Below are 22,693 nucleotides of genomic sequence, written 5' to 3'. Positions count from 1 at the left end.
TTTTTAAGCTACGGCTACACATATGTTCATTAAGGGCCTTGGGAAGTAGGCAGAGTCCAAACTTTAGATGATTGAAGTCTTCAGGGTCAGAAGCACTCACCACCAGCTTCCCTTAGGCTACACTTTAACTGTCATTGATAGATGATGTCAATAAAAATATCTATTCTTTTTCAGATTATTTCCCCTTATAGGTTATTGCAAAATGTTGAGTGTAGTTCCCTGTGCTATACAGTAGTTCCTTGTTGATGATCTATTTTATACATAGCAGTGTGTATGTGTTCATTCCAAACTGTTAATTTATCCCTCCTCCCACCTTTCCCCTTTGGTAATAATAAATTATAAGATTTTATACTTCTCAGAAATGGGGGAGCTGAAAGAGAGGTATCATTTTCAATGGAAAAGCATTTAAAACAAGATTGAAGGTTTAACCAAGATTATTAGCTGTACATCCTTGGAAAGAAATCACTTCGTTTCTCTAATATTGACCTGACAAATAAGACAAACCTTTTCACTGAACTTGCTTATAAAAAGTGATGGAAATATCAAATGGAAGTGTTAAAAACATCTTATTTTACCCGAGCCTTATACACTGTTCTATGTTAACTACAGTTTGGCTCACACATCTGTTCATTGAGGTTACAATAGTCTCAATTTCTGTTACTGATCCTCCAGAGTGGACCCCAACAAGTGTCCCCCTGCCCAGTGTCATTGGGGCCAACAGATCGAGACTGAGTTTGGTTCACAAGCAAAGGAAACTTTATATTTTGATCAGAGAATGGAGAGGTGAGAGCATGCACTACCCCGTGGGCTGTGGGCTGGGCTGCTGTGTAGAGATCCTGTCAGAGTCAGTGGGAGGGAGGGAGGCGGCGGAGCTCTCGAGGGCCGGGTTGGCTGTAGCTCAGGCTCTATATCGTGGAGTCTGCACTGGGCCCCAGGAGCTGAGGTGTCGACCCAGCCATTCTGCACTAGGAAATCTGGTCTGAAGTGCCGGGTGTGGAACCTCTGCATGTGGGACCCTAGGAGCACGTGAAATTAGACAAAGCACAAAGGATAAAAAAGGTTAGACTTGACTTTATTGCCCAGATTCTATTTTTATCTCCCAGGGATTTTTAATGGGCTTTGCTGGGGACAAACCCCTCCTCTGCCTTTTGTCCCGTTCCTCATTCTTGGAGTGCTGAGGGTGCAGACCCTTCTTCTGTAACTGCTGAGTGCTGAGTTGGGAGCCCTCATACCCTGGGGCGAGGGTCAGAGCTTCTCCCCAGCAGCCTCCCGGTGACGTTGATTGTCCCCAGGACCCCTGCCTCCCTGCTCGTCCACCTGAGCACCAGCATTGGAAGTGTTATAGATTCTAATGACCTTTAAGGGTCCAGGAAAGAGATGTGCAGAGACGCTGTGGGGGCCGGTTTCACCCCGCCCCACATTTGTTCGGCCACCTTAGGCTGACCGTCTCTGCCAGCCTAGATGCTCTGACCAGTAGTCTGCGCTTTCTTCAATTAGGCCCCTGAATTAACGTACAAACAGCACCAGGTGTCAGAGCCCTGCCCGCTCAACTCCCAGACAGTCCAGGGTCAGTGGTGACCAAGGACCATGATGGCTACTGAGTCAACAGCCTTTTGAAGTAAACAGGAGTCCAGCCGGTCTTATTGGCCACCATCATCACGGTGTCTGTAGGCTTTTCTATGGTGACAGTGTGGTATACTGTTCCCCCGCCAAGATTATTAGCTCCCCTCTGGGTGCAGTAAGTCCTGCAAGCAGTAGTCTACTCTTTTGGGACACACTCTTGTTGTTTTATGAGAGAAACTCCAGGTCAAGTGATGTTCACACGAGTCGTCATGGTGCCCTGTTGCCCCCGGTTATCTCTCTGGATGTTGGAGTTGGAGGGCCTCCTCACTCGAGGTCGGTGTGCCCACGGAGCGAACCCTGCAACTTCAGGGCATGGTTGGTGGTTAGGATCACCACGTGGGGTCCTTTTCCCTTAGGAGGGAGGTGGCCTTTTGGGCTGCTGATTTCCAGGTTTTTAGATACCGCCAGTATCTTGGCCAGATGTGGCAGTGGGCCAAGCCCCTTAGTGACCGTAGTTTATCCTACCTGGATGGCATTCTTGCATTGTTCCATTTCAAGTGGTCCCAGTTTTTGCACTAATTCTCCAATGGCGATTCACCTTTCACCGGGATTGTAAAGATCAAAGGGTTTAGCTAAATTAGGGAGTTCCAGGGCAAGGGTCTGAATTGACTGCTCTTTCCATTCTTGAAAGGCCACTTCTGGATTCTATTCAAAAGGATCATCATCTTTTCCTTTCAGTGTTTCATATAGAGGCCCAGCTAGTAGACTGTAGTTAGGGATCCAGAAGCAGCAAACCCTGGCCTCCCCAGGAACCCCTAAGCTGTCTTCTAGTTTTAGAAAGGGGTAAGGCTGAAAATGGTTTCTTCCCTTTCCTGGGATGGGCTTCTCTGACCTTCTGTGAGAATGAAGCCCAGGCAGGTCACCGCAGTCTGTGATATTTGAGCTTTTTCTTGGACAACTTCTATCCTTTATTGGCTTGGTAGTTCAGAGGCCTCCTTAGTAGGGCTGGTGATCAGAATGTCGTCTGCATATTGAAGGAGGGTTTCCTTTTCCAGAGGTAGAACTTTTAGGTCTTTAGCTAAGCTTTCCCCAAAGATGGTGTGGGAATTTTTGCACCCTTGGGGCCAGACGGCCCGGAAGTATTGTTTTAGTTGTATGTAGAGTCCTGCCACTCACAAGCCAAAATTTCTTGTGACTCTGGGACTAATGGAATACAAAAGAAGGCATCATTGAAGACTAATACAGAATACCATGTCCTGGTGGTTGGTAGAATGACCAGCAGGGTGTAGGAATTAGGAGCAACTGGAGGTATATCCTCGGTGGCTTCACTGACTGTCCTGACATCCTTTACCAGGTCCCCAGCAGCCCATGGGGCTCTCGTGGTCAGACCAATCCCAGAATATGGAGCTCACCTGGGCAGGTACCCCACCCCCACCCCAGCCCACGGGGCTCTCATGGTCAGGCCCCTCCCAGGATACAGAGCTACCCTTGCAGGTACCGTGGCAGGGCTGGGCACACAGGAACCGTGCACATAGCCCTCATTGCAGAGCACCCCCAGCTCACCTGTCGCTCAGAGCTGACACAGAGCACCTCAGAGCAGGACTTGAACTAACAAACAGCAGCTGCGACAGGTCTGTGACCCTGGGCATCACTCCGTGAGGCCTCCCTCCACCTGGTCTTCCAGAGACTTCCACTGCACCCGGGGCACCAGGCCTCTGTCTCCAACCACCACCCACCCCTCCTCTGCCTGACTCCTGGGTTCCTCTCATTAGGAGAGGGTTTTCTTGAAGTTGTCTCCCACTCATGGGCCAGATAAAATGATTAGAAAACAAGCCAAAGCTGCAGCCCCTTGTCTATCCTGACTCTCAGGAGCCCACACCTGTTCTTTGGACCTGGCCGGTTCAGCAAGTTCCATTTTCTGCAACTGTGAGCCCCTGAGGGGTGATGATTGGCTGACCTGGGCAGCCTTACCGTGCCGGCCAGCCCTCCCCAGGTGTGCCTGGGTTGAGATCAATATAAATACCACTCCAGGCAGCAAGAGCCCCTGCAGCCGTGCCTGACGCCATTTTCTCTGCCCTGTCAGCAGTCTCGGGGCTGGGCTGGTGGGAGGGAGTGAGAGGCCACGGCTTTGTGGGTGGCCCAGTGTGAGTGGGGCTCTGCTGGACTTTCTGCAGCAGTTGCCAGGCTGCCACCTGCTAAAGAAGAGGATGTGTCACCCATACCTGCTGCTGGAATTTCTCCCTGGGCAGAGGTGAGGAAGGAAAAAAGCAGTGGGGGCAGGGACAGGACGGGTATCTCAGGCAGGGAAATGGAAATCTTCCAGAAGAGCACCCAGGGCCAGGACCATCCTGGCTGGCCTGCAGGCACCAAGTCGGCCGGCATGCTGTCACTCGTGTGGCTCTATGGCCCTTCCTCTAGGCTTTCAAGTCCTTGTATATATTCAGGTGTTTTACCTGGGACGGGTGGGAATAGTTCAGCAGCAACTGGCCTGGGGCTCAGCTCACGTTTACTCACAGATGCCTCGGCACGGTGCCCCAGCTTTGCAATGAGGACGCTTGTTGCGTGGGGGCTGCTGGCTGAATGGGAGACGATTCCCCACCACTGACCAACTTCAGAATTGTTTACAACTGGAGCAAGTGCCCTGATACGGTTTTCCTCTGTGGAACTGGTGGGTTCTGTGTTTTTTTTCTCTTTTTCGTTTTTGGTTCAAGGTAGATTTTATTCCTCTTTTTTGTATTTACAGATATAAGCATGGAAATAATTTATTCATATAAATACATGTATGTGCAGGGAATAATTGTTTTTTCTGTTTTATTTTTTAAATTTTACTTCTTTTTAATTTTGAATTTTATTTTATATTTTTATACAGCAGGTTCTTATTGGTTATCTATTTTATACATATAAATGTATACATGCCAATCCCAGTCTCTCAACTCCTCCCACCACCACCCCCACAACAGCTTTCCCCCCTTGTTGTCCATACGTTTGTTGTCTACATCTGTTGCTCTATTTATGCCTTGCAAAATGGTTAATCTGTACAGTTTTTCTAGGTTCCACATATATGCATGAATATACAAGATTTGTTTTTCTCCTTCTGACTTACTTCACTCTGTATGACAGTCTCTAGATCCATCGACGTCTCTACAAATGACCCAATTTCATTCCTTTTCATGGCTTAGTAATATTCCATTTTATATATGTACCACAGCTTTATGCATTCGTCTGTCTGTGGGCATTTAGGTTGCTTCCATTACCTCGATATTGTAAATAGTGATGCAATGAACATTGCGGTGAATGACTCTTTTTGATTTATGGTTTTGTCTGGGTATATGTCCAGTACTGGGATTGCTGTATCATATGGTAATTCTATTGTTAGTTTCTTAAGAAATTCCATATTGTTCTCCATAATGACTGTATCAATTTATATTCCCAACAATAGTGGAAGAGGGTTCCTTTTCTCCACACCCTTTCCAGCATTTTTTGTTTGTAGATTTTCAATGATGCCTATTCTACCAGGTGTGAGGTGATACCTCATTGTTGAATCCATTTCGTTGAGCAAGGGGTAGCTCTTGTCTATTACATATATGGCTTATGGAACGGTATCTGTGCTAATTTCAAACTCTGCTTTTATGCAGCACCCCAACTCACCTTCCCCCTTAAGCAGGCATAAGTTGGTTTTCTAAACTTGAGACCCTGTTCTGTTTTGTAATTCAGTTCATGTGTAGCCAAGTTCACATTCCGTGTATTAGTGATACCTTATGATGTTTCTTTTTCTGTGTGACTTATTTCACTTAGAATCATCGTGCCTCAATCCACTCATTATGCTGGTACGGGCCTGGTGACATAGATTTCATTGCTGAGTGGTATTCTGTTGTACAGAAGTACCGCAACTTCTTTATCCATTATTTGCTCTCTGGGATATTTAACTTGTGCCGGAGAAGAGATTCCTGTAAAAAGAGCCGTCCCAAATTTTGGGGTTGCTGTGTCTTTTTGATATTAATTTCCCTAAGCTATAGGACCATAAGTGGAAGTGCCCTAGGCTCTGTTGCTTTGTTTTTTAGATGTTTCAGGAAACACCATACACTTCTCCCAAGTGTCTGTTGGCAATTTACATCCCGCCCATCAGCATAACAAGGCTCCCAGTTCTCCATGGCCTGTCCTGCCTTTCTGGATTTTACACTTTATTCTGATGGCCCTTTTGACCGGGGGGAAGTGAGACTTCATTGTAGTGCAGATTTCCTTTGCAAGCTTGCTTGGTTGGCCAAAAAGGGCGTATGCGTTTTTTCCTGAATATATTCAGGAAAAAACGCATATGCCCTTTTGGCAAAGTGCATCATTGTGGACGTTCTGCCTCTTTTCCTACGCTTTCAATGCAATTCCAGTCTACCTCCTGAAATCGGTATCCTGCAATTCTGCCCCGCTTTCAAGTCCTCTTGGCAGCCTTACTTCAGTCTATTTTTGGACGATAGCTGTCATTTATAACTCTGCAGGTTTGTGAATTACAGAGACCCTGAGCTCATTTCTTCAACTCGCTTTCTTTTGAGCTGGCCGCAACACCGCAGGATGGCTTCAGGCCCTAATCTGGTTCCGGCACGGCATGCTGAGCCTTTGGTTATTTCCTCTTCCTGGTGGGAAATGAGAGTTAAATTTGCCCGTCCAGACACCTCCAGCTAGTCTCTCATTGGTTCTCCCTATTCCTGTTCATCTTCCGCAGAAATTGCAAACTGGGCCAAACAGGAGGTTAAAGGCACTGACTTTCCAAGTTGGGAGAGTGTTAGTAAAGGGTCTGGAATGTTGCACCCGAGTACCAGGGGAGGAAAACTGAGACATATTTGAACACGTCTCCCGTTCACACGGTTGATCATACTCTGGGTTCCACATGCATGTTTTAGCTGAAGGAAGAATACCTTAAACCTGGAGAGTTGAGACCCGTGGAATGGGTACCATGCAATATGACTTCAAAGGGTCTTCATTTGCTCACCGAACCTCTCCAGTCCTATCACTGCTGCGTTTATGCCCCTGTACACACGCTTGATTCTCTTTCGGAGACATAGCAATCCATAGGTTTTAAGATACTTACTAATCAGGTACATTCTTAGGCGTTTAATATGGGGTGTTGAGTCCATTTCGTTGAGCAAGGAGTAGCTCTTGTCTATTCCATATTTGACTTAAGGAACTTTATCTGTGCTCATTTCAATCTCTGGTTTTATGCAGCACCCCAACTCACCTTTCCCCTTAAGCAAGCGTAAGTTGGTTTTCTAAATTTGAGACCCTGTTCTGTTCTGTAATTCAGTTCCTGTGTAGCCAAGTTTACATTCCGTGTATTAGTGATATCTTATGATGTTTCTTTTTCTGTGTGACTTATTTCAGTTAGAATCATCGTACCTGAATCCACTCATTATACTGCTACGGGCCTGATGACATAGATTTCATTGCTGAGTGATACTGCATTGTACGTAAGTACCACAAGTTCTTTATCCATTTTTCACTTTTTGTGATATTGAACTTGTATGGTAAACGAGGTTCTTGTAAACGGAGGCGTCCCAAACTTTGGGGTGGCTGTGTCTTTTTGATTTTAATTTCCCTAAGCTATAGGGCCATAAGTGGAAGTGCCCTAGGCTCTGTTGCTTTGTTTTTTAGATGTTTCAGGAAACACCATACACTTCTCCCGAATGGTTGTTGGCAATTTACATCCCGCCCATCAGCATAACAAGGCTCCCAGTTCTCCATGGCCTGTCCTGCCTTTCTGGATTTTACACTTTTTTCAGATGGCCCTTTTGACCGGGGGGAAGTGAGACTTCATTGTAGTGCAGATTTCCTTTGCAAGCTTGCTTGGTTGGCCAAAAAGGGCGTATGCGTTTTTTCCTGAATATATTCAGGAAAAAACGCATACGCCCTTTTTCGCCAAGTGCATCATTGTGGACGTTCTGCCTCTTTTCCTATGCTTTCAATGCAATTCCAGTCTACCTCCTGAAATCGGTTTCCTGCAATTCTGCCCCGCTTTCAAGTCCTCTTGGCAGCCTTACTTCAGTCTATTTTTGGACGATAGCTGTCATTTATAACTCTGCAGGTTTGTGAATTACAGTGCCCCTGAGCTCCTTTCTTCAACTCGCTTTCTTGTGACCTGGCCGCAACACCGCAGGATGGCTTCAGGCCCTAATCTGGTTCCGGCCCGGCATGCTGAGCCTTTGGTTAATTCCTCTTCCTGGTGGGAAATGAGAGTTAAATTTGCCCGTTCAGACACCTCCAGCTAGCCTCTCATTGGTTCTCGCTATTCCTGTTCATCTTCCGCAGAAATTGCAAACTGGGCCAAACAGGAGGTTAAAGGGACTGACTCTCCAAGTGGGGAGAGTGTTAGTAAAGCGTCTGGAATGTTGCACCCGAGTACCAGGGGAGGAAAACTGAGACATATTTGAACACGTCTCCCGATCACATGGTTGATCATACTCTGGGTTCCACATGCATGTTTTAGCTGAAGGAAGAATACCTAAAAACTGGGTAGTTGAAACCCGTGGAATGGGTACCATGCAATATGACTTCAAAGGGTCTTCATTTGCTCACCGAACCTCTCCAATCCTATCACTGCTGCGTTTATGCCCCTGTACACATGCTTGATTCTCTTTCGGAGACATAGCAATCCATAGGTTTTAAGATACTTACTAGTCAGGTACATTCTTAGGCATTTAATATGCGGTGTTGAGTCCATTTCGTTGAGCAAGGAGTAGCTCTTGTCTATTCCATATTTGGCTTAAGGAACTTTATCTGTGCTCATTTCAATCTCTGGTTTTATGCAGCAACCCAACTCACCTTTCCCCTTAAGCAAGCATAAGTTGGTTTTCTAAATTTGAGACCCTGTTCTGTTTTGGAATTCAGTTCCTGTGTAGCCAAGTTTACATTCCGTGTATTACTGATATCTTATGATGTTTCTTTTTCTGTGTGACTTATTTCAGTTAGAATCATCGTACCTGAATCTACTCATTATGCTGCTACGGGCCTGATGACTTAGATTTCATTGCTGAGTGATACTGCATTGTACGTAAGTACCACAAGTTCTTTATCCATTTTTCACTTTCTGCGATGTTGAACTTGTACTGTAAACGGGGTTCTTGTAAACAGAGCCGTTCCAAACTTTGGGGTGGCTGTGTCTTTTCGATTTTAATTTCCCTAAGCTATAGGACCATAAGTGGAAGTGCCCTAGGCTCTGTTGCTTTGTTTTTTAGATGTTTCAGGAAACACCATACACTTCTCCCGAGTGTCTGTTGGCAATTTACATCCCGCCCATCAGCATAACAAGGCTCCCAGTTCTCAATGGCCTGTTGCCTTTCTGAATTTTACACTTTTTTCAGATGGCCCTTTTGACCGGGGGGAAGTGAGACTTCATTGTAGTGCAGATTTCCTTTGCAAGCTTGCTTGGTTGGCCAAAAAGGGCGTATGCGTTTTTTCCTGAATATATTCAGGAAAAAACGCATACGCCCTTTTTGGCCAAGTGCATCATTGTGGACGTTCTGCCTCTTTTCCGATGCTTTCAATGCAATTCCAGTCTACCTCTTGAAATCGGTTTCCTGCAATTCTGCCCCGCTTTCAAGTCCTCTTGGCAGCCTTACTTCAGTCTATTTTTGGACGATAGCTGTCATTTATAACTCTGCAGGTTTGTGAATTACAGTGCCCCTGAGCTCCTTTCTTCAACTCGCTTTCTTTTGAGCTGGCCGCAACACCGCAGGATGGCTTCAGGCCCTAATCTGGTTCCGGCCCGGCATGCTGAGCCTTTGGTTAATTCCTCTTCCTGGTGGGAAATGAGAGTTAAATTTGACCGTTCAGACACCTCCAGCTAGTCTCTCATTGGTTCTCGCTATTCCTGTTCATCTTCCGCAGAAATTGCAAACTGGGCCAAACAGGAGGTTAAAGGGACTGACTCTCCAAGTCGGGAGAGTGTTAGTAAAGCGTCTGGAATGTTGCACCCGAGTACCAGGGGAGGAAAACTGAGACATATTTAAACACGTCTCCCGATCACATGGTTGATCATACTCTAGGTTCCACATGCATGTTTTAGCTGAAGGAAGAATACCTTAAACCTGGGTAGTTGAAACCCGTGGAATGGGTACCATGCAATATGACTTCAAAGGGTCTTCATTTGCTCACCGAACCTCTCCAATCCTATCACTGCTGCGTTTATGCCCCTGTACACACGCTTGATTCTCTTTTGGAGACATAGCAATCCATAGGTTTTAAGATACTTACTAGTCAGGTACATTCTTAGGCGTTTAATATGCGGTGTTGAGTCCATTTCGTTGAGCAAGGAGTAGCTCTTGTCTATTCCATATTTGGCTTAAGGAACTTTATCTGTGCTCATTTCAATCTCTGGTTTTATGCAGCAACCCAACTCACCTTTCCCCTGAAGCAAGCATAAGTTGGTTTTCTAAATTTGAGACCCTGTTCTGTTTTGGAATGCAGTTCCTGTGTAGCCAAGTTTACATTCCGTGTATTAGTGATATCTTATGATGTTTCTTTTTCTGTGTGACTTATTTCAGTTAGAATCATCGTACCTGAATCCACTCATTATGCTGCTACGGGCCTGATGACATAGATTTCATTGCTGACTGATACTGCATTGTACGTAAGTACCACAAGTTCTTTATCCATTTTTCACTTTCTGTGATATTGAACTTGTACGGTAAACGAGGTTCTTGTAAACGGAGGCGTCCCAAACTTTGGGGTGGCTGTGTCTTTTTGATTTTAATTTCCCTAAGCTATAGGACCATAAGTGGCAGTGCCCTAGGCTCTGTTGCTTTGTTTTTTAGATGTTTCAGGAAACACCATACACTTCTCCCGAGTGGTTGTTGGCAATTTACATCCCGCCCATCAGCATAACAAGGCTCCCAGTTCTCCATGGCCTGTCCTGCCTTTCTGGATTTTACACTTTTTTCAGATGGCCCTTTTGACCGGGGGGAAGTGAGACTTCATTGTAGTGCAGATTTCCTTTGCAAGCTTGCTTGGTTGGCCAAAAAGGGCGTATGCGTTTTTTCCTGAATATATTCAGGAAAAAACGCATACGCCCTTTTTGGCCAAGTGCATCATTGTGGACGTTCTGCCTCTTTTCCTATGCTTTCAATGCAATTCCAGTCTACCTCCTGAAATCGGTTTCCTGCAATTCTGCCCCGCTTTCAAGTCCACTTGGCAGCCTTACTTCAGTCTATTTTTGGAGGATAGCTGTCATTTATAACTCTGCAGGTTTGTGAATTACAGTGCCCCTGAGCTCCTTTCTTCAACTCGCTTTCTTGTGACCTGGCCGCAACACCGCAGGATGGCTTCAGGCCCTAATCTGGTTCCGGTACGGCACGCTGAGCCTTTGGTTATTTCCTCTTCCTGGTGGGAAATGAGAGTTAAATTTGCCCGTCCAGACACCTCCAGCTAGCCTCTCATTGGTTCTCGCTATTCCTGTTCATCTTCCGCAGAAATTGCAAACTGGGCCAAACAGGAGGTTAAAGGCGCTGACTCTCCAAGTGGGGAGAGTGTTAGTAAAGCGTCTGGAATGTTGCACCCGAGTACCAGGGGAGGAAAACTGAGACATATTTGAACACGTCTCCCGATCACATGGTTGATCATACTCTGGGTTCCACATGCATGTTTTAGCTGAAGGAAGAATACCTAAAAACTGGGTAGTTGAAACCCGTGGAATGGGTACCATGCAATATGACTTCAAAGGGTCTTCATTTGCTCACCGAACCTCTCCAATCCTTTCACTGCTGCGTTTATGCCCCTGTACACATGCTTGATTCTCTTTCGGAGACATAGCAATCCATAGGTTTTAAGATACTTACTAGTCAGGTACATTCTTAGGCGTTTAATATGCGGTGTTGAGTCCATTTCGTTGAGCAAGGAGTAGCTCTTGTCTATTCCATATTTGGCTTAAGGAACTTTATCTGTGCTCATTTCAATCTCTGGTTTTATGCAGCAACCCAACTCACCTTTCCCCTTAAGCAAGCATAAGTTGGTTTTCTAAATTTGAGACCCTGTTCTGTTTTGGAATGCAGTTCCTGTGTAGCCAAGTTTACATTCCGTGTATTAGTGATATCTTATGATGTTTCTTTTTCTGTGTGACTTATTTCAGTTAGAATCATCGTACCTGAATCTACTCATTATGCTGCTACGGGCCTGATGACATAGATTTCATTGCTGAGTGATACTGCATTGTACGTAAGTACCACAAGTTCTTTATCCATTTTTCACTTTCTGCGATGTTGAACTTGTACTGTAAACGGGGTTCTTGTAAACAGAGCCGTTCCAAACTTTGGGGTGGCTGTGTCTTTTTGATTTTAATTTCCCTAAGCTATAGGACCATAAGTGGAAGTGCCCTAGGCTCTGTTGCTTTGTTTTTTAGATGTTTCAGGAAACACCATACACTTCTCCCGAGTGTCTGTTGGCAATTTACATCCCGCCCATCAGCATAACAAGGCTCCCAGTTCTCAATGGCCTGTTGCCTTTCTGAATTTTACACTTTTTTCAGATGGCCCTTTTGACCGGGGGGAAGTGAGACTTCATTGTAGTGCAGATTTCCTTTGCAAGCTTGCTTGGTTGGCCAAAAAGGGCGTATGCGTTTTTTCCTGAATATATTCAGGAAAAAACGCATACGCCCTTTTTGGCCAAGTGCATCATTGTGGACGTTCTGCCTCTTTTCCTATGCTTTCAATGCAATTCCAGTCTACCTCCTGAAATCGGTTTCCTGCAATTCTGCCCCGCTTTCAAGTCCTCTTGGCAGCCTTACTTCAGTCTATTTTTGGACGATAGCTGTCATTTATAACTCTGCAGGATTGTGAATTACAGTGCCCCTGAGCTCCTTTCTTCAACTCGCTTTCTTGTGAGCTGGCCGCAACACCGCAGGATGGCTTCAGGCCCTAATCTGGTTCCGGCCCGGCATGCTGAGCCTTTGGTTAATTCCTCTTCCTGGTGGGAAATGAGAGTTAAATTTGCCCGTTCAGACACCTCCAGCTAGTCTCTCATTGGTTCTCGCTATTACTGTTCATCTTCCGCAGAAATTGCAAACTGGGCCAAACAGGAGGTTAAAGGGACTGACTCTCCAAGTCGGGAGAGTGTTAGTAAAGCGTCTGGAATGTTGCACCCGAGTACCAGGGGAGGAAAACTGAGACATATTTGAACACGTCTCCCGTTCACATGGTTGATCATACTCTGGGTTCCACATGCATGTTTTAGCTGAAGGAAGAATACCTTAAACCTGGGTAGTTGAAACCCATGGAATGGGTACCATGCAATATGACTTCAAAGGGTCTTCATTTGCTCACCGAACCTCTCCAATCTTATCACTGCTGCGTTTATGCCCCTGTACACATGCTTGATTCTCTTTTGGAGACATAGCAATCCATAGGTTTTAAGATACTTACAAGTCAGGTACATTCTTAGGCGTTTAATATGCAGTGTTGAGTCCATTTCGTTGAGCAAGGAGTAGCTCTTGTCTATTCCATATTTGGCTTAAGGAACTTTATCTGTGCTCATTTCAATCTCTGGTTTTATGCAGCACCCCAACTCACCTTTACCCTTAAGCAAGCATAAGTTGGTTTTCTAAATTTGAGACCCTGTTCTGTTCTGTAATTCAGTTCCTGTGTAGCCAAGTTTACATTCCGTGTATTACTGATATCTTATGATGTTTCTTTTTCTGTGTGACTTATTTCAGTTAGAATCATCATACCTGAATCCACTCATTGTGCTGCTAAGGGCCTGATGACACAGATTTCATTGCTGAGTGATATTGCTTTGTAAGTAAATACCACAACTTCTTTATCCATTTTTCACTTTCTGCGATGTTGAACTTGTACTGTAAACGAGGTTCTTGTAAACAGAGCCATTCCAAACTTTGGGGTGGCTGTGTCTTTTTGATTTTAATTTCCCTATGCTATAGGACCATAAGTGGAAGTGCCCTAGGCTCTGTTGCTTTGTTTTTTAGATGTTTCAGGAAACACCATACACTTCTCCCGAGTGTCTGTTGGCAATTTACATCCCGCCCATCAGCATAACAAGGCTCCCAGTTCTCAATGGCCTGTTGCCTTTCTGGATTTTACACTTTTTTCAGATGGCCCTTTTGACCGGGGGGAAGTGAGACTTCATTGTAGTGCAGATTTCCTTTGCAAGCTTGCTTGGTTGGCCAAAAAGGGCGTATGCGTTTTTTCCTGAATATATTCAGGAAAAAACGCATACGCCCTTTTTGGCCAAGTGCATCATTGTGGACGTTCTGCCTCTTTTCCTATGCTTTCAATGCAATTCCAGTCTACCTCCTGAAATCGGTTTCCTGCAATTCTGCCCCGCTTTCAAGTCCTCTTGGCAGCCTTACTTCAGTCTATTTTTGGACGATAGCTGTCATTTATAACTCTGCAGGTTTGTGAATTACAGTGCCCCTGAGCTCCTTTCTTCAACTCGCTTTCTTGTGACCTGGCCGCAACACCGCAGGATGGCTTCAGGCCCTAATCTGGTTCCGGCCCAGCATGCTGAGCCTTTGGTTAATTCCTCTTCCTGGTGGGAAATGAGAGTTAAATTTGCCCGTCCAGACACCTCCAGCTAGCCTCTCATTGGTTCTCGCTATTCCTGTTCATCTTCCGCAGAAATTGCAAACTGGGCCAAACAGGAGGTTAAAGGCACTGACTCTCCAAGTCGGGAGAGTGTTAGTAAAGCGTCTGGAATGTTGCACCCGAGTACCAGGGGAGGAAAACTGAGACATATTTGAACACGTCTCCCGTTCACATGGTTGATCATACTTGGGTTCCACATGCATGTTTTAGCTGAAGGAAGAATACCTAAAACCTGGGTAGTTGAAACCCATGGAATGGGTACCATGCAATATGACTTCAAAGGGTCTTCATTTGCTCACCGAACCTCTCCAATCCTATCACTGCTGCGTTTATGCCCCTGTACACATGCTTGATTCTCTTTTGGAGACATAGCAATCCATAGGTTTTAAGATACTTACTAGTCAGGTACATTCTTAGGCGTTTAATATGCGGTGTTGAGTCCATTTCGTTGAGCAAGGAGTAGCTCTTGTCTATTCCATATTTGGCTTAAGGAACTTTATCTGTGCTCATTTCAATCTCTGGTTTTATGCAGCAACCCAACTCACCTTTACCCTTAAGCAAGCATAAGTTGGTTTTCTAAATTTGAGACCCTGTTCTGTTTTGGAATTCAGTTCCTGTGTAGCCAAGTTTACATTCCGTGTATTACTGATATCTTATGATGTTTCTTTTTCTGTGTGACTTATTTCAGTTAGAATCATCGTACCTGAATCTACTCATTATGCTGCTATGGGCCTGATGACATAGATTTCATTGCTGAGTGATACTGCATTGTACGTAAGTACCACAAGTTCTTTATCCATTTTTCATTTTCTGCGATGTTGAACTTGTACTGTAAACGAGGTTCTTGTAAACAGAGCCGTTCCAAACTTTGGGGTGGCTGTGTCTTTTTGATTTTAATTTCCCTAAGCTATAGGACCATAAGTGGAAGTGCCCTAGGCTCTGTTGCTTTGTTTTTTAGATGTTTCAGGAAACACCATACACTTCTCCCGAGTGGTTGTTGGCAATTTACATCCCGCCCATCAGCATAACAAGGCTCCCAGTTCTCCATGGCCTGTCCTGCCTTTCTGGATTTTACACTTTTTTCAGATGTCCCTTTTGACCGGGGGGAAGTGAGACTTCATTGTAGTGCAGATTTCCTTTGCAAGCTTGCTTGGTTGGCCAAAAAGGGAGTATGCGTTTTTTCCTGAATATATTCAGGAAAAAACGCATACGCCCTTTTTGGCCAAGTGCATCATTGTGGACGTTCTGCCTCTTTTCCTATGCTTTCAATGCAATTCCAGTCTACCTCCTGAAATCGGTTTCCTGCAATTCTGCCCCGCTTTCAAGTCCTCTTGGCAGCCTTACTTCAGTCTATTTTTGGACGATAGCTGTCATTTATAACTCTGCAGGTTTGTGAATTACAGTGCCCCTGAGCTCCTTTCTTCAACTCGCTTTCTTGTGACCTGGCCGCAACACCGCAGGATGGCTTCAGGACCTAATCTGGTTCCGGCACGGCACGCTGAGCCTTTGGTTAATTCCTCTTCCTGGTGGGAAATGAGAGTTAAATTTGCCCGTCCAGACACCTCCAGCTAGCCTCTCATTGGTTCTCGCTATTCCTGTTCATCTTCCGCAGAAATTGCAAACTGGGCCAAACAGGAGGTTAAAGGGACTGACTCTCCAAGTCGGGAGAGTGTTAGTAAAGCATCTGGAATGTTGCACCCAAGTACCAGGATACGAAAACTGAGACATATTTGAACACGTCTCCCGATCACATGGTTGATCATACTCTAGGTTCCACATGCATGTTTTAGCTGAAGGAAGAATACCTTAAACCTGGGTAGTTGAAACCCGTGGAATGGGTACCATGCAATATGACTTCAAAGGGTCTTCATTTGCTCACCGAACCTCTCCAATCCTATCACTGCTGCGTTTATGCCCCTGTACACATGCTTGATTCTCTTTTGGAGACATAGCAATCCATAGGTTTTAAGATACTTACTAGTCAGGAACATTCTTAGGCGTTTAATATGGGGTGTTGAGTCCATTTCGTTGAGCAAGGAGTAGCTCTTGTCTATTCCATATTTGGCTTAAGGAACTTTATCTGTGCTCATTTCAATCTCTGGTTTTATGCAGCACCCCAACTCACCTTTACCCTTAAGCAAGCATAAGTTGGTTTTCTAAATTTGAGACCCTGTTCTGTTCTGTAATTCAGTTCCTGTGTAGGCAAGTTTACATTCCGTGTATTAGTGATATCTTATGATGTTTCTTTTTCTGTGTGACTTATTTCAGTTAGAATCATCATACCTGAATCCACTCATTGCGATGCTAAGGGCCTGATGACATAGATTTCATTGCTGAGTTATATTGCTTTGTAAGTGAATACCACAACTTCTTTATCCATTTTTCACTTTCTGCGATGTTGAACTTGTACTGTAAACGAGGTTCTTGTAAACAGAGCCGTTCCAAACTTTCGGGTGGCTGTGTCTTTTTGATTTTAATTTCCCTAAGCTATAGGACCATAAGTGGAAGTGCCCTAGGCTCTGTTGCTTTGTTTTTTAGATGTTTCAGGAAACACCATACACTTCTCCCAAGTGTCTGTTGGCAATTTACATCCCGCCCATCAGCATAACAAGGCTCCCAGTTCTCAATGGCCTGTTGCCTTTCTGGATTTTACACTTTTTTCAGATGGCCCTTTTGACCGGGGGAAGTGAGACTTCATTGTAGTGCAGATTTCCTTTGCAAGCTTGCTTGGTTGGCCAAAAAGGGCGTATGCGTTTTTCCCTGAATATATTCAGGAAAAAACGCATACGTCCTTTTTGGCCAAGTGCATCATTGTGGACGTTCTGCCTCTTTTCCTATGCTTTCAATGCAATTCCAGTCTACCTCCTGAAATCGGTTTCCTGCAATGCTGCCCCGCTTTCAAGTCCTCTTGGCAGCCTTACTTCAGTCTATTTTTGGACGATAGCTGTCATTTATAACTCTGCAGGTTTGTGAATTACAGTGCCCCTGAGCTCCTTTCTTCAACTCGCTTTCTTGTGACCTGGCCGCAACACCGCAGGATGGCTTCAGGCCCTAATCTGGTTCCGGCACGGCACGCTGAGCCTTTGGTTATTTCCTCTTCCTGGTGGGAAATGAGAGTTAAATTTGCCCGTCCAGACACCTCCAGCTAGCCTCTCATTGGTTCTCGCTATTCCTGTTCATCTTCCGCAGAAATTGCAAACTGGGCCAAACAGGAGGTTAAAGGCACTGACTCTCCAAGTGGGGAGAGTGTTAGTAAAGCGTCTGGAATGTTGCACCCGAGTACCAGGGGAGGAAAACTGAGACATATTTGAACACGTCTCCCGTTCACATGGTTGATCATACTTGGGTTCCACATGCATGCTTTAGCTGAAGGAAGAATACCTTAAACCTGGAGAGTTAAGACCCGTGTAATGGGTACCATGCAATATGACTTCAAAGGGTCTTCATTTGCTCACCGAACCTCTAAAATCCTATCACTGCTGCGTTTATGCCCCTGTACACATGCTTGATTCTCTTTCGGAGACATAGCAATCCATAGGTTTTTAAGATACTTACTAGTCAGGTACATTCTTAGGCGTTTAATATGCGGTGTTGAGTCCATTTCGTTGAGCAAGGAGTAGCTCTTGTCTATTACATATTTGACTTAAGGAACTTTATCTGTGCTCATTTCAATCTCTGGTTTTATGCAGCACCCCAACTCACCTTTCCCCTTAAGCAAGCATAAGTTGGTTTTCTAAATTTGAGACCCTGTTCTGTTCTGTAATTCAGTTCCTGTGTAGCCAAGTTTACATTCCGTGTATTACTGATATCTTATGATGTTTCTTTTTCTGTGTGACTTACTTCAGTTAGAATCATCATACCTGAATCCACTCATTGTGCTGCTAAGGGCCTGATGACACAGATTTCATTGCTGAGTGATATTGCTTTGTAAGTAAATACCACAACTTCTTTATCCATTTTTCACTTTCTGCGATGTTGAACTTGTACTGTAAACGAGGTTCTTGTAAACAGAGCTGTTCCAAACTTTGGGGTGGCTGTGTCTTTTTGATTTTAATTTCCCTAAGCTATAGGACCATAAGTGGCAGTGCCCTAGGCTCTGTTGCTTTGTTTTTTAGATGTTTCAGGAAACACCATACACTTCTCCCGAGTGGTTGTTGGCAATTTACATCCCGCCCATCAGCATAACAAGGCTCCCAGTTCTCCATGGCCTGTCCTGCCTTTCTGGATTTTACACTTTTTTCAGATGGCCCTTTTGACCAGGGGGAAGTGAGACTTCATTGTAGTGTAGATTTCCTTTGCAAGCTTGCTTGGTTGCCCAAATAGGGCGTATGCGTTTTTTCCTGAATATATTCAGGAAAAAACGCATACGCCCTTTTTGGCCAAGTGCATCATTGTGGACGTTCTGCCTCTTTTCCTATGCTTTCAATGCAATTCCAGTCTACCTCCTGAAATCGGTTTCCTGCAATTCTGCCCCGCTTTCAAGTCCTGTTGGCAGCCTTACTTCAGTCTATTTTTGGACGATAGCTGTCATTTATAACTCTGCAGGTTTGTGAATTACAGTGCCCCTGAGCTCCTTTCTTCAACTCGCTTTCTTGTGACCTGGCCGCAACACCGCAGGATGGCTTCAGGACCTAATCTGGTTCCGGCACGGCACGCTGAGCCTTTGGTTAATTCCTCTTCCTGGTGGGAAATGAGAGTTAAATTTGCCCGTCCAGACACCTCCAGCTAGCCTCTCATTGGTTCTCGCTATTCCTGTTCATCTTCCGCAGAAATTGCAAACTGGGCCAAACAGGAGGTTAAAGGGACTGACTCTCCAAGTAGGGAGACTGTTAGTAAAGCGTCTGGAATGTTGCACCCAAGTACCAGGGTACGAAAACTGAGACATATTTGAACACGTCTCCCGATCACATGGTTGATCATACTCTAGGTTCCACATGCATGTTTTAGCTGAAGGAAGAATACCTTAAACCTGGGTAGTTGAAACCCGTGGAATGGGTACCATGCAATATGACTTCAAAGGGTCTTCATTTGCTCACCGAACCTCTCCAATCCTATCACTGCTGCATTTATGCCCCTGTACACATACTTGATTCTCTTTTGGAGACATAGCAATCCATAGGTTTTAAGATACTTACTAGTCAGGTACATTCTTAGGCGTTTAATATGGGGTGTTGAGTCCATTTCGTTGAGCAAGGAGTAGCTCTTGTCTATTCCATATTTGGCTTAAGGAACTTTATCTGTGCTCATTTCAATCTCTGGTTTTATGCAGCACCCCAACTCACCTTTAACCTTAAGCAAGCATAAGTTGGTTTTCTAAATTTGAGACCCTGTTCTGTTCTGTAATTCAGTTCCTGTGTAGCCAAGTTTACATTCCGTGTATTAGTGATATCTTATGATGTTTCTTTTTCTGTGTGACTTATTTCAGTTAGAATCATCATACCTGAATCCACTCATTGCGATGCTAAGGGCCTGATGACATAGATTTCATTGCTGAGTGATATTGCTTTGTAAGTAAATACCACAACTTCTTTATCCATTTTTCACTTTCTGCGATGTTGAACTTGTACTGTAAACGAGGTTCTTGTAAACAGAGGCGTCCCAAACTTTACGGTGGCTGTGTCTTTTTGATTTTAATTTCCCTAAGCTATAGGACCATAAGTGGCAGTGCCCTAGGCTCTGTTGCTTTGTTTTCTAGATGTTTCAGGAAACACCATACACTTCTCCCGAGTGTCTGTTGGCAATTTACATCCCGCCCATCAGCATAACAAGGCTCCCAGTTCTCAATGGCCTGTTGCCTTTCTGGATTTTACACTTTTTTCAGATGGCCGTTTTGACCGGGGGGAAGTGAGACTTCATTGTAGTGCAGATTTCCTTTGCAAGCTTGCTTGGTTGGCCAAAAAGGGCGTATGCGTTTTTTCCTGAATATATTCAGGAAAAAACGCATACGCCCTTTTTGGCCAAGTGCATCATTGTGGACGTTCTGCCTCTTTTCCTATGCTTTCAATGCAATTCCAGTCTACCTCCTGAAATTGGTTTCCTGCAATGCTGCCCCGCTTTCAAGTCCTCTTGGCAGCCTTACTTCAGTCTATTTTTGGACGATAGCTGTCATTTATAACTCTGCAGGTTTGTGAATTACAGTGCCCCTGAGCTCCTTTCTTCAACTCGCTTTCTTGTGACCTGGCCGCAACACCGCAGGATGGCTTCAGGCCCTAATCTGGTTCCGGCACGGCATGCTGAGCCTTTGGTTAATTCCTCTTCCTGGTGGGAAATGAGAGTTAAATTTGCCCGTCCAGACACCTCCAGCTAGCCTCTCATTGGTTCTCGCTATTCCTGTTCATCTTCCGCAGAAATTGCAAACTGGGCCAAACAGGAGGTTAAAGGGACTGACTCTCCAAGTCGGGAGAGTGTTAGTAAAGCGTCTGGAATGTTGCACCCGAGTACCAGGGGAGGAAAACTGAGACATATTTGAACACGTCTCCCGTTCACATGGTTGATCATACTCTGGGTTCCACATGCATGTTTTAGCTGAAGGAAGAATACCTTAAACCTGGAGAGTTGAGACCCGTGTAATGGGTACCATGCAATATAACTTCAAAGGGTCTTCATTTGCTCACCGAACCTCTCCAATCCTATCACTGCTGTGTTTATTCCCCTGTACACACGCTCGATTCTCTTTTGGAGACATAGCAATCCATAGGTTTTAAGATACTTACTAGTCAGGTACATTCTTAGGGGTTTAATATGGGGTTTTGAGTCCATTTCGTTGAGCAAGGAGTAGCTCTTGTCTATTCCATATTTGGCTTAAGGAACTTTATCTGTGCTCATTTCAATCTCTGGTTTTATGCAGCACCCCAACTCACCTTTCCCCTTAAGCAAGCATAAGTTGGTTTTCTAAATTTGAGACCCTGTTCTGTTCTGTAATTCAGTTCCTGTGTAGCCAAGTTTCCATTCCGTGTATTACTGATATCTTATGATGTTTCTTTTTCTGTGTGACTTATTTCAGTTAGAATCATCATACCTGAATCCACTCATTGTGATGCTAAGGGCCTGATGACATAGAATTCATTGCTGAGTGATATTGCTTTGTAAGTAAATACCACAACTTCTTTATCCATTTTTCACTTTCTGCGATGTTGAAATTGTACTGTAAACGAGGTTCTTGTAAACAGAGGCGTCCCAAACTTTACGGTGGCTGTGTCTTTTTGATTTTAATTTCCCTAAGCTATAGGACCATAAGTGGAAGTGCCCTAGGCTCTGTTGCTTTGTTTTTTAGATGTTTCAGGAAACACCATACACTTCTCCCGAGTGTCTGTTGGCAATTTACATCCCGCCCATCAGCATAACAAGGCTCCCAGTTCTCCATGGCCTGTCCTGCCTTTCTGGATTTTACACTTTTTTCAGATGGCCCTTTTGACCGGGGGGAAGTGAGACTTCATTGTAGTGCAGATTTCCTTTGCAAGCTTGCTTGGTTGGCCAAAAAGGGCGTATGCGTTTTTTCCTGAATATATTCAGGAAAAAACGCATACGCCCTTTTTGGCCAAGTGCATCATTGTGGACGTTCTGCCTCTTTTCCTATGCTTTCAATGCAATTCCAGTCTACCTCCTGAAATCGGTTTCCTGCAATTCTGCCCCGCTTTCAAGTCCTCTTGGCAGCCTTACTTCAGTCTATTTTTGGACGATAGCTGTCATTTATAACTCTGCAGGTTTGTGAATTACAGTGCCCCTGAGCTCCTTTCTTCAACTCGCTTTCTTGTGAGCTGGCCACAACACCGCAGGATGGCTTCAGGCCCTAATCTGGTTCCAGCACGGCACGCTGAGCCTTTGGTTATTTCCTCTTCCTGGTGGGAAATGAGAGTTAAATTTGCCCGTCCAGACACCTCCAGCTAGCCTCTCATTGGTTCTCGCTATTCCTGTTCATCTTCCGCAGAAATTGAAAACTGGGCCAAACAGGAGGTTAAAGGCGCTGACTCTCCAAGTGGGGACAGTGTTAGTAAAGCGTCTGGAATGTTGCACCCGAGTAGCAGGGGAGGAAAACTGAGACATATTTGAACACGTCTCCCGATCACATGGTTGATCATACTTGGGTTCCACATGCATGTTTTAGCTGAAGGAAGAATACCTTAAACCTGGGTAGTTGAAACCCGTGGAATGGGTACCATGCAATATGACTTCAAAGGGTCTTCATTTGCTCACCGAACCTCTCCAATCCTATCACTGCTGCGTTTATGCCCCTGTACACATGCTTGATTCTCTTTTGGAGACATAGCAATCCATAGGTTTTAAGATACTTACTAGTCAGGAACATTCTTAGGCGTTTAATATGGGGTGTTGAGTCCATTTCGTTCAGCAAGGAGTAGCTCTTGTCTATTCCATATTTGGCTTAAGGAACTTTATCTGTGCTCATTTCAATCTCTGGTTTTATGCAGCACCCCAACTCACCTTTACCCTTAAGCAAGCATAAGTTGGTTTTCTAAATTTGAGACCCTGTTCTGTTCTGTAATTCAGTTCCTGTGTAGGCAAGTTTACATTCCGTGTATTAGTGATATCTTATGATG

At 44.8% G+C, this 22,693-nt stretch overlaps 1 long non-coding RNA gene across 25 annotated transcripts in view; it reads left to right on the top strand.

Moving 5' to 3' along the window:
• Positions 1–8,533: 8,533 nt before the first annotated feature.
• LOC307189637 overlaps positions 8,534–22,693 on the top strand; it is a 2,307,304-nt gene continuing 2,293,144 nt past the window's right edge. For all 25 annotated transcript variants that reach the window (XR_013829230.1, XR_013829231.1, XR_013829232.1 and 22 more), the window contains exon 1: positions 8,534–8,599. This is a non-coding gene — a long non-coding RNA (uncharacterized lncRNA). The remainder of the gene's footprint in view (positions 8,600–22,693) is intronic.

Source organism: Stenella coeruleoalba (assembly GCF_951394435.1).
Source record: "Stenella coeruleoalba genome assembly, chromosome: 7".
NCBI classification, from domain to species: Eukaryota; Metazoa; Chordata; class Mammalia; order Artiodactyla; family Delphinidae; genus Stenella; species Stenella coeruleoalba.
The sequence above is the reverse complement of the archived record's forward strand: the minus strand, read 5'-3'. Positions and strand labels throughout refer to the sequence as shown.